The sequence below is a fragment of the Mytilus californianus genome, unplaced genomic scaffold, assembly GCF_021869535.1.
Source record: "Mytilus californianus isolate M0D057914Y unplaced genomic scaffold, xbMytCali1.0.p SCAF_9, whole genome shotgun sequence".
Lineage (NCBI taxonomy): Eukaryota > Metazoa > Mollusca > Bivalvia > Mytilida > Mytilidae > Mytilus > Mytilus californianus.
Window position 1 is genome coordinate 23,809,828 of NW_026262745.1, and position 9,409 is coordinate 23,819,236.

Below are 9,409 nucleotides of genomic sequence, written 5' to 3' on the forward strand. Positions count from 1 at the left end.
TGTATCCATTAAGCTTTCTGATTAAGTTCATAGTTTTAGGTAGTTTCCGCTGTGCAGCCAATCGCGACACTGAATCAAGTCCAAATATCAATACACTAAAGCATTGTTCATTTTCTTTTAATATTTCTTTACTCTTCCGAACTGTTTTATAGTCAACATTATGCAGAACAGTATCATACAGAAGTCTGTGATCATCGAAACATTTAACATTTACATAATCTGAAGGAATATACACTGGACGTAAAAACTTGACTTCCTGTGATAGTGTTACATCATTGTCACCGGAACGTTCAATCAAACGATAAAAACAATCGAAAGGGTTGTTATTCTTTGAAACTTCACTTCTGTTCAGTTGTAGTTTTCCCATCTTGTCAATATAAACAATGGACGGAGATGGTTCGCAAACAATTGGCTTTGGATGCCATATATACTTCATGACTGATTTGTCAAAAGGATCAATGTCTGATAAAAGGCACGTACTGTTTACACTTTGATGAACAAATATGAATCGAACAGGTTTGATATATGAATTCATAAATATCAATAAAATCACAATGAAAAAAATAAACAACGTTGTTTTTATTCCTCTTGTATTCCACATATGTACATACATATTGACAATTTCTCTACGTAACACTGAAGACACTATTGTTGAATATTTCACTGGACACATAATTGCCTTTCTCAGGAAATGAATCATCTTACGTTGACGTTTCCTAAATATATCATCTACCGTATTATTTACATATATCTCAACTTAATTTTGAACTGGAAATGTCCACATACAATTATTCCATAACGACTGTAATTATAAAATAATTCACACATAAATGTATCAAATATATTCTAATATCAATTGGGAGATGTCCATTGTATTGATTGGATTAATGTACTGTATGTAATTCAATCTTAAAACAGCTGTTACTGATATCGATATACAGGTATTTTGTGCATATATTTTAAGTTGGCTGTATTTTGACTTTTACCTTTTTTTTTTGAACAGGTGAAACAAGTTTACATATCCAAAATTGTAACATGAATGGTTATTTTTCCTTTGATCTTCGAGTGAGTTTAAGTCTGTTATTTCAAGAGGAGTGCGTTTTCTGAATGATTTTTTTTTTAGTTTTTGCACTCTCCAATCCCGCCTTTAGTCGTTTTTCATAGGAAAACCAAACAATGGGAGGAGCTTAAAGCAGCGCTCTAACTTCCATCTCAGAAGTTGTTATTTAACTGTCTAGCTCCGCAAACTTGGATTAGTGAATAATGAAAGAATAAAATCAAAGCACTGTAAGCGCTGAAGGCAGTTAACCAAAAACCAAGGCAAACGTAATTATGAAAACTGTGGCAATGTTGCTTCAATTTTTTTTTTAAGATTTGAAAGAACAAACATTAAACATTCGTATATTGTACATTTATGTTCATTAAATGAATTGATTATTAAGGCAAATTAATTAATATTTCATCGAGGTTTTCAAAAGCAACTCATATATCAATGTAAATGACCCCCATCTTCACCCCCAAGTGCATGATGTTACTCCATACCAAGTTTTGAATAAAATGACAGGTGATTATAAAGCATTTGGTCAAACATTCTTGGGCTTTACACTGCTTGAAAGATTTATATGTTTTCTTCAAAATGAGCCATAAATGAAAATTATTATAGGCCCAGAAATAATTTAATAAACAATTAAAGTAAATTCAATAATCTAGACTCATTTTTTGGATCAAAATTTTTTTATAATTAACAAGAAATAATTGTAACAAGATGCCGTTACGAAGTCTCCCAAACAAAGCCCCCATAATTCGTCATTCCCATGGTCTCCTGACATTGGGCAAAGTCCAGTTCATATTGGTTTGGTCTAGTAAAGTGATATGCATATGTGACACCAAGGAGATTGACCCTGTATGTCATTCAAATCTTTTTGAAATGATGAACAGGAATAAATATGGTTTAGGTTTAGACCGTTTAAAAGTTCTCAAACAGGAGGGGGTAGGGTGACCCCAGGGACTCCCCCTATATTTCATTTGATTTGTTATATTGTCCCATACATGAATACATATGGTTTAGGGGTGGGGATCTCGACCATTTCCAAGTTCTCAAACAGGAGGGGGTGGGTGACCCCAGGGACTCCCCCTATATTTCATTTGATTTGTTATATTGTCCCACACATGAATACATATGGTTTAGGGGTGGGGATCTCGACCATTTCCAAGTTCTCAAACAGGAGGGGGTGGGGTGACCCAAAGGGACTCCCCAAATATTTCATTTGATTTGTTATATTGTCCCATACATGACTATATATGGTTTAGGGGTGGGGATCTTGACTGTGTACAAGTTCTCTAAGAAGAGGGGGTGGGGTGTCCCCATGGACTCCCCTATATTTCATTTGATTTGTTTTATTGTCCCATACATGAATATATATGGTTTAGGGGTGGGGATCTCGACCATTTCCAAGCTCTCAAACAGGAGGGGTGTGGTGACCCGAGGAACTCCCCATATCTTTCATTTGATTTGTTATATTGTCCCATACATGACTATATATGGTTTAGGGGTGGGGATCTTGACTGTTTACAAGTTCTCAAACAGGAGGGGCGGGGGTGTCCCCAGGGACTCCCCCTATATTTCATTTGATTTGTTTTATTGTCCCATACATGAATATATATGGTTTAGGGCAGGGGATCTCAACCATTTCCACGTTCTCAAACAGGAGGGGTTGGGGTGACCCCAGGGACTCCCCATATATTTCAATTGATTTGTTATATTGTCCCATACATGAATATATATGGCTTAGGGGTGGGGATCTCGACCGTTTACAAGTTCTCAAACAGGAGGGGGTGGGGTGACCCCAGGGATTCTCTCTATATTTCATTTTTGATTTGTTTTATTGTCCCATACATGAATATATATCGTTTAGGGGTGGGGGTCTTGACCATTTCCAAGTTCTCAAACAGGATGGGGTGGGACGACACTGGGGACTCCCCCAAATTATTTTCATTTGATTCCTTTTATTGTCCCATTCAAGTATATATATAGTTTAGGGGTGGGGATCGCGACGGTTTACAAGATAAAAGTACATTTTCAAATTGAAGGGGGTAAGGATGACCCCCAGGGACTCACCCTATATTCTGGTTGATTTTTTGTATTGTCCTGTTCTCATTACTGAAGACTGCATGTGTCTATCACCTACTGTTTTCGAGAAATAGTCATTTGAAAATTTAAAAATAATAAATTCCCATAGGGTTCTATAGTAAACCCCTTCCTTCTTCAGGCCCCTCCAAATACCCCTAAATAGACCCTAATGCACAAACAAACTCGGACTAAACCAAAATCGGACTACTAGAAGAATATAAGTATGATGTTTTATTTTGTTTTTATTGGAAATTAATTATCACTACTTAATTTGAAATTAATAATGATTTACAATTAATTAAATAATTTATTTTGAACATTTTAGAAGCGAGTAATATAAATGACGTTAACAAGATATGTATAAAAGGAAAATTAAGAATGCATGCATTTAATAATGAAAATCTACCACTGATTTGTATTTCTGTATTATAATTTGTAATAATGTCCCTCTCAAAATAATTTATCATATGCATATCTTAATTGATTCAACTGGAAATATGACATCATGCTACGTGTATCGTTTGTAATCAAACAAAAAAAAAGGGAACCTGAAAACATCAGTTATTCACAAGCTGTTACTGCGAAAATACTGGATATTGGATATTTAGTTAATCACAATTTCATGTAGTTACAGGTAGTTTTGTTCTCACTTGGGTGATTAAATAGGTGTCAATAGTACACGTGTCAGTTGTAAGTTTAAATTATGGTGATTACAAACCTTATGTAATTATAAGACAGTGCAGTGAATTGTATGTTTCTGATCATACTTTGTTTGGTTGAATCTCAGTGTGATTTATCTGTACAATGTAATACTGTATAATAAAGAAAACATAAGGTTTACAAATTTTATTTCAGCAGATGTCAACAAACATAACAATGATTTCGTCATTCAATAATATTTAATTACATACGAATAATATGAAGCATAAATAAAACACATAAAGCACCTTTAAAACTCAAAGGCATTTTGTCATCATCTATAAGACAGACAAAATGCAAATCTAAATAATCATTGTCAAAGCACATTTAAAGCATACATAGCACATTTAAATCACAGCTACCACATTCAAAACGTACATAGCACATACAGATGATGAGTCATATCTGAGACAAAATGCAAAAATGAATACTGTCAAGGCTAAAGCACAAGCATAAACACAGGCAGGAGTAATTAACAGCTAGTGGTTGGACGGACCGTAGATGTTGCCACAATCGCGAAGTAGACGGGATGCTGTTTTGTCACCTTCTGTGTACTGGTCCCATAACTGATGAAGACGACCTTCCAGCTCCTTGTAGCGAATGCGTTGGTTCCTGATGACCTGTTCCTCAGAAACCAATCGGACAGTTAGATCAACAAGCTTGGCTTCCCGATGAAGCGCCGGTACCAAGACGTAGAAGGCGGCATTAGCTTTCCCGATGTCGGAGTTGATCATTGTGTGCCAACCTAAAATAGAATTAAATTATAAGAAAAGATGTATTTACATACATATATATTCATTAAAAACATGAAAAGAAAAAAGAAAGCTATTTGCCTCATCACAACAAAAGATAACCTTGAACTATAATGGTTTACTGTTATAAATTGTGACTTGGATAGAGAGTTGTCTCATTGGCACTCGTACCACATCTTCCTATATCTATATAATTTATATTGCAGTAATCTATGTCAATGGGAACGTCGTGTGATTACATGGAAATTAAATTAAAATTAATTTCATAATTTTTCGTTACAATATAATAATGCCACCAGTTTGATAGGAAAATGAAATTCTTATATAAAATAAAAAAAAAAATGCATACCTTCAACATCATTATTGGTCGTCCTGATGCTGGTCTGAAAGATGTTCCAGTTGCGTGGGTGCCAAACAGTGTTGCAGAGCCATGTGTTGTCTACGTATCTTACTAGTTGCTTTAGCTCTGGAGATGTAGCTCTTGGTGAAAGCTTCTCGAAAGCCGGCTTGATGTCTTCAGCTGGTAAGAAGGGAAGTGCCATCAGCGAACGGATGTATCTGTACTCTGCACCCCTGCTGGTGTATGTGGTCTTGAGGCCCAACTCTTGCGTCTAACGCCAAACTGCCTGGCCAAAATGGAAGGCACAACCTTTGATGGTGGAAGTAGGAAATTCCTTACGTATGGCTTTCCATGCACCTAGAAAAAGTAATTATAAATATAAATATGCGCGAGAAAGCTTTAACATCATATACATAATCATGTCATATAAAAAGATATAAATGATACATAAAGAAGCTTTAATTTCAAATACATGTGAATTAAACATAATAATATGCAAACAAAGTTTAATTTAACATACATGTAATTTTCTCTTATCATCGTGTTTGTTCTCGATTTTTAGTCTGAGGATTACTCTTAATACAAGCAATCTGTTATTATTGTACAATTAATACAATAGTAATAAAAAGGTGTTGATATCCATCAGGATATTCAAAATTGATATTCAAAATAATCATTAAAATCAGCATAAATCAATATGTTGATGCTTAATTAATATAATAATATTTACCTTGCTCAAAATCGGCAACAAAACACTGAACTTCTGCTGGTCTTAGAAGGACCTCTTTCAGCCTCTGAAAAACCTGTGATATAAAACAAATTACTATAATTAAATTTATTCAAGATTATATATCAATTGAGTTCAAATATACAATCAATAAACTGTAAAATGTATTACTTACACTAATGAATAATGATTCATTTATATAATTACAAAAACAACCACACAACTAAAATCATAAAAATTTAAAAATAAAAACAAAAAAACAAAAAAACAAAAAACATACACGATAATGAGTAAATTAATGTTATCAATCACTTCTTATGGTTATATATCTATATATAAAATAAATGATTAGTATTGCTAAATCGTTATGATATTCTTGGAGTATATTGTAGTTTGTTCTAATGTTATTGTTAATTAATTACTATAATTCAAAACATATTATAAAATATTGATTATACTTACAGCAACATAATCTCTCCCTTTACGTCTGGATATAAGGCAGAAAACTAGTGGAATCTGTTTGTAGCTGTCACCTTTGTGGATAAAGGCAGGGATGGACCAAAGCTGAGCAAAGGGATCTGCAAGGATCTTGAAAGTACCGTCTTAGAACCACCGCTTGGCTTGTTGAAGGATCTGAAGCTGGTTGGGTGAAGCAAACATCAAGTGTCTCTCGTTGTCGACTCGTATGTCACCAATGATGAAGTCATTGCACTGCAAGTAGTCTGTGTCCAACTAAAAGAAAAATAACAATTAATCAATGTTACTAAAGGACTTATTTTGACGAATAAATTGTAAATCTTCCGTACTGTATGTTGTTTCGCTATAAATATGATTTTCTGGTTTTCCATATAGCTATATATTTTATACATCTATGTGTTTCGGCTTTGAGCGTGCATGTTTAGGTTAAATACATCAAAGCGTTATGGACGTATAAAATTTATAAATTGTTGCTTTCATTTAATCATTTTTCAATATACGAATAACCTCTATTCTAAATAAATTTAGTACTGTGAAATAAACAAATAAATCTACTCATGACAAAGTAAAGGTCTTGCGGTTCATCTGGCATGAGGTCTTCACGTACTCTGTTTGCCAGTCTTTCTAGGTTCTTGACCTTTGGTAGCTGGTGATCTTCAGGCTCTATGTGTTCCAACATCTTGTCATCTACTATACGTCGTGCTAACTTGTGTATGTCTCGAAGACTTTCTGCTTTAACCTACAATATAAAATAACAAGAATATAATAATGCACAAAAAATGTATATTTTATTTGAGTGTATAATATCGAATTAATCGTCATAAATCTTAACTTATGAACACAGTTTTTATATTCAATTACAGATCTTATATCAAATAAATCGTCATAAATCTTAACTTATGAATTAAGTTTTCATATTCATACATACCTCTTTTCTAACCACTACTTTCTTTAGTGCACCCTTGTCAGCTTGGTGTATGTGTTGTCTGGTGTTCATCTTATAGTCACTGCCTTTCTGAGAGACTGTTGCTGGGCAGTTGACAGTCTTGGAGCGTTTGGAACACCTCCAGTACGTAAAGTCACCCTTGGATGACTGAAATTAAAAATTAAAAATTACTTAGAGTTAATCATTAATACAACAGTTGAAATAGAAAGTTTATTTTATTCGGACTTGTCATATGAATAAGCACATCTGTTATGTACATTAGCTGTCACTTTGACGCATACACACCACGTTCCACGTTAAATATTTCAAATTATTAGTTTAATTTACCTACATCATATACGTAAAACTACGCTTGAAACCAAGGTGTCGGTTGAAAGGAATAAATGTTAGGCTCAAGTAATGAAAAATTGTAAAAAATCATCTGTTTTCTTTTTACTTTAGCTGTCTCATTGACGTATACAACAAATTTCATTTTACCTTAATATTAAGATGTCTTACCTTTTTGGTATATTCATACCCATCACTGCTCACCAACTTAAACCGGCCACGCTGGGAACCTTCGTCAACCAATGTGTAGGTTACTGGTATGTCTGGCAGAATAGTGTCTGGTAGGTCTGGCTCAATTAAGGAACTACAAATAAATGTTTAATTAGATATCAAGTATATGAATGAATGGATAAATAGTTTATTAGAGTGCAACCTGAATATTATACTGATCATATCACATTAGTTGGCAATTACAAATATCAACCCATATATATTAAAAAACTATTTCATGAGCAAAAATTAAATCAAATAAAAAAAAAACCAAAACATCAATGTTTATATATTGAATCATAATCATGTCATGTGAACAATACCAAGTCAGGGTTCGTTGTAAAGCTGTTTGCGTTTCGTACCGTTGGTATTTTTGTTTATACATTTTTTCAACCTATATATAGATTAAGTAATACATTTAATTTACTTACTCTTCTAATATTTCTTGCTGATCTTCTATTGGTCTACGTGTCACGTCAAAACTTGCTGTGAGGTTTGGTTCAGTATCTGGTTCTGGTATGGTTTGCTCTGGAGTACCTGCTGGGTCTGATTCTACCTCAGTTGTGTGGTCTGGTTCACGGCTGATAGTGAAGGTTGTGTTGAGGCTGTTGGTATTATTTGCTGCGGAGATGACAGAGAGGTTGAAGGTACCATAGTCCGGTATCGGTTGGTCTGAAACGTCTGTAATATGTGTTGAGTTGACTGGGCAACTGAAATAAATGATAATAAGTTATAAAAGATTTAAATTTTTAAAGATACAAATTCATAATAAATGCATTAAAACGAACATTTCTTATAAAGTGACCTATAGTTGAACACCTTGCATCATTGATCTCTGGTTAGATGTGGGGTCATTGGCAATCATACCACATCTTCATGTTTCTAGATTTCTATATATACATTAACTAATGAAACGCTATGTTTGGAAAAAAAATAAAATGTATCAACTCTGGTTGGATGTGGGGTCATTGATCATTGGCAATCATACCACATGTTTATAGATTTCTATATATACAAATACTAATGAAACGCTATGTTTGTTTAAAAATAAAATGTATCAACTTTACAATTTCAACATAAACACACTATTACAATTAGACGAGTGCCTACCTGGTTGTTTCTTCTTCTACATCATTGTACTTGGTACAGATGAAATTAACGGTCTCTTCACTTTGCATCATAGAACGATACTCCTTCATTGTGAAACCTGAAGAAGTAACAACATTTTTTAAAAAAAAATACTTTATAATTTTAAAACCAGAAGTCACTTATACAAATTATGTATTTTTTTTGTTTTCACTTCAATGATGACAATTATATATAGTCGTATTCTTAAACATTATATAATGAAAGAGCTATGTTTTAGATTTTAAGTATTCATTTAGACGAATTCAAAATTATATATAATGTCAGCCGACGCAGTGGTCGGTACCCATGTTGAGAATGAGATGGGGAATTTTTTTCATGTTATTTTATAGAACTATAAGGTAAGATCAAAGAGATTTCTGTTGTTTTTTCAATTTTACTCCACATCTATTTTTAGATATATGTATGATAAATGTTTGCCTCTGCTTGCTTTTCTAAAAACATTGTATCTGTTTGATGTGACCATTTAAATATAATTACTTTTCAATTGGTGAATCCATTAATAAAGAATTACAGATTAGTGAAATTGTTAAGAAGCCATTCACTGTCAATCAAATTTCTCTTTATTTGTATACTAATTATGAACATCAAGGATTAAATACGATACAAACACGCACACACGCCAATCATTAAAACATCTTTTGTCAAAAAAAAT

General features: G+C 33.3%; 2 long non-coding RNA genes across 2 annotated transcripts; both read right to left on the reverse strand.

Moving 5' to 3' along the window:
- Window positions 1-5,186: 5,186 nt before the first annotated feature.
- On the reverse strand, window positions 5,187-6,411 carry LOC127716425 (uncharacterized). Its single transcript, XR_007988919.1, has 3 exons — window positions 6,111-6,411; window positions 5,652-5,724; window positions 5,187-5,278 (listed from the first exon to the last, which is right to left on the reverse strand). It is a non-coding gene; the product is annotated as an uncharacterized LOC127716425 (long non-coding RNA).
- A 654-nt stretch (window positions 6,412-7,065) lies between these two features.
- Window positions 7,066-8,137, reverse strand: LOC127716423 (uncharacterized). The gene is made up of 3 exons (XR_007988917.1): window positions 8,040-8,137; window positions 7,570-7,702; window positions 7,066-7,218 (listed from the first exon to the last, which is right to left on the reverse strand). It is a non-coding gene; the product is annotated as an uncharacterized LOC127716423 (long non-coding RNA).
- Window positions 8,138-9,409: the final 1,272 nt, after the last annotated feature.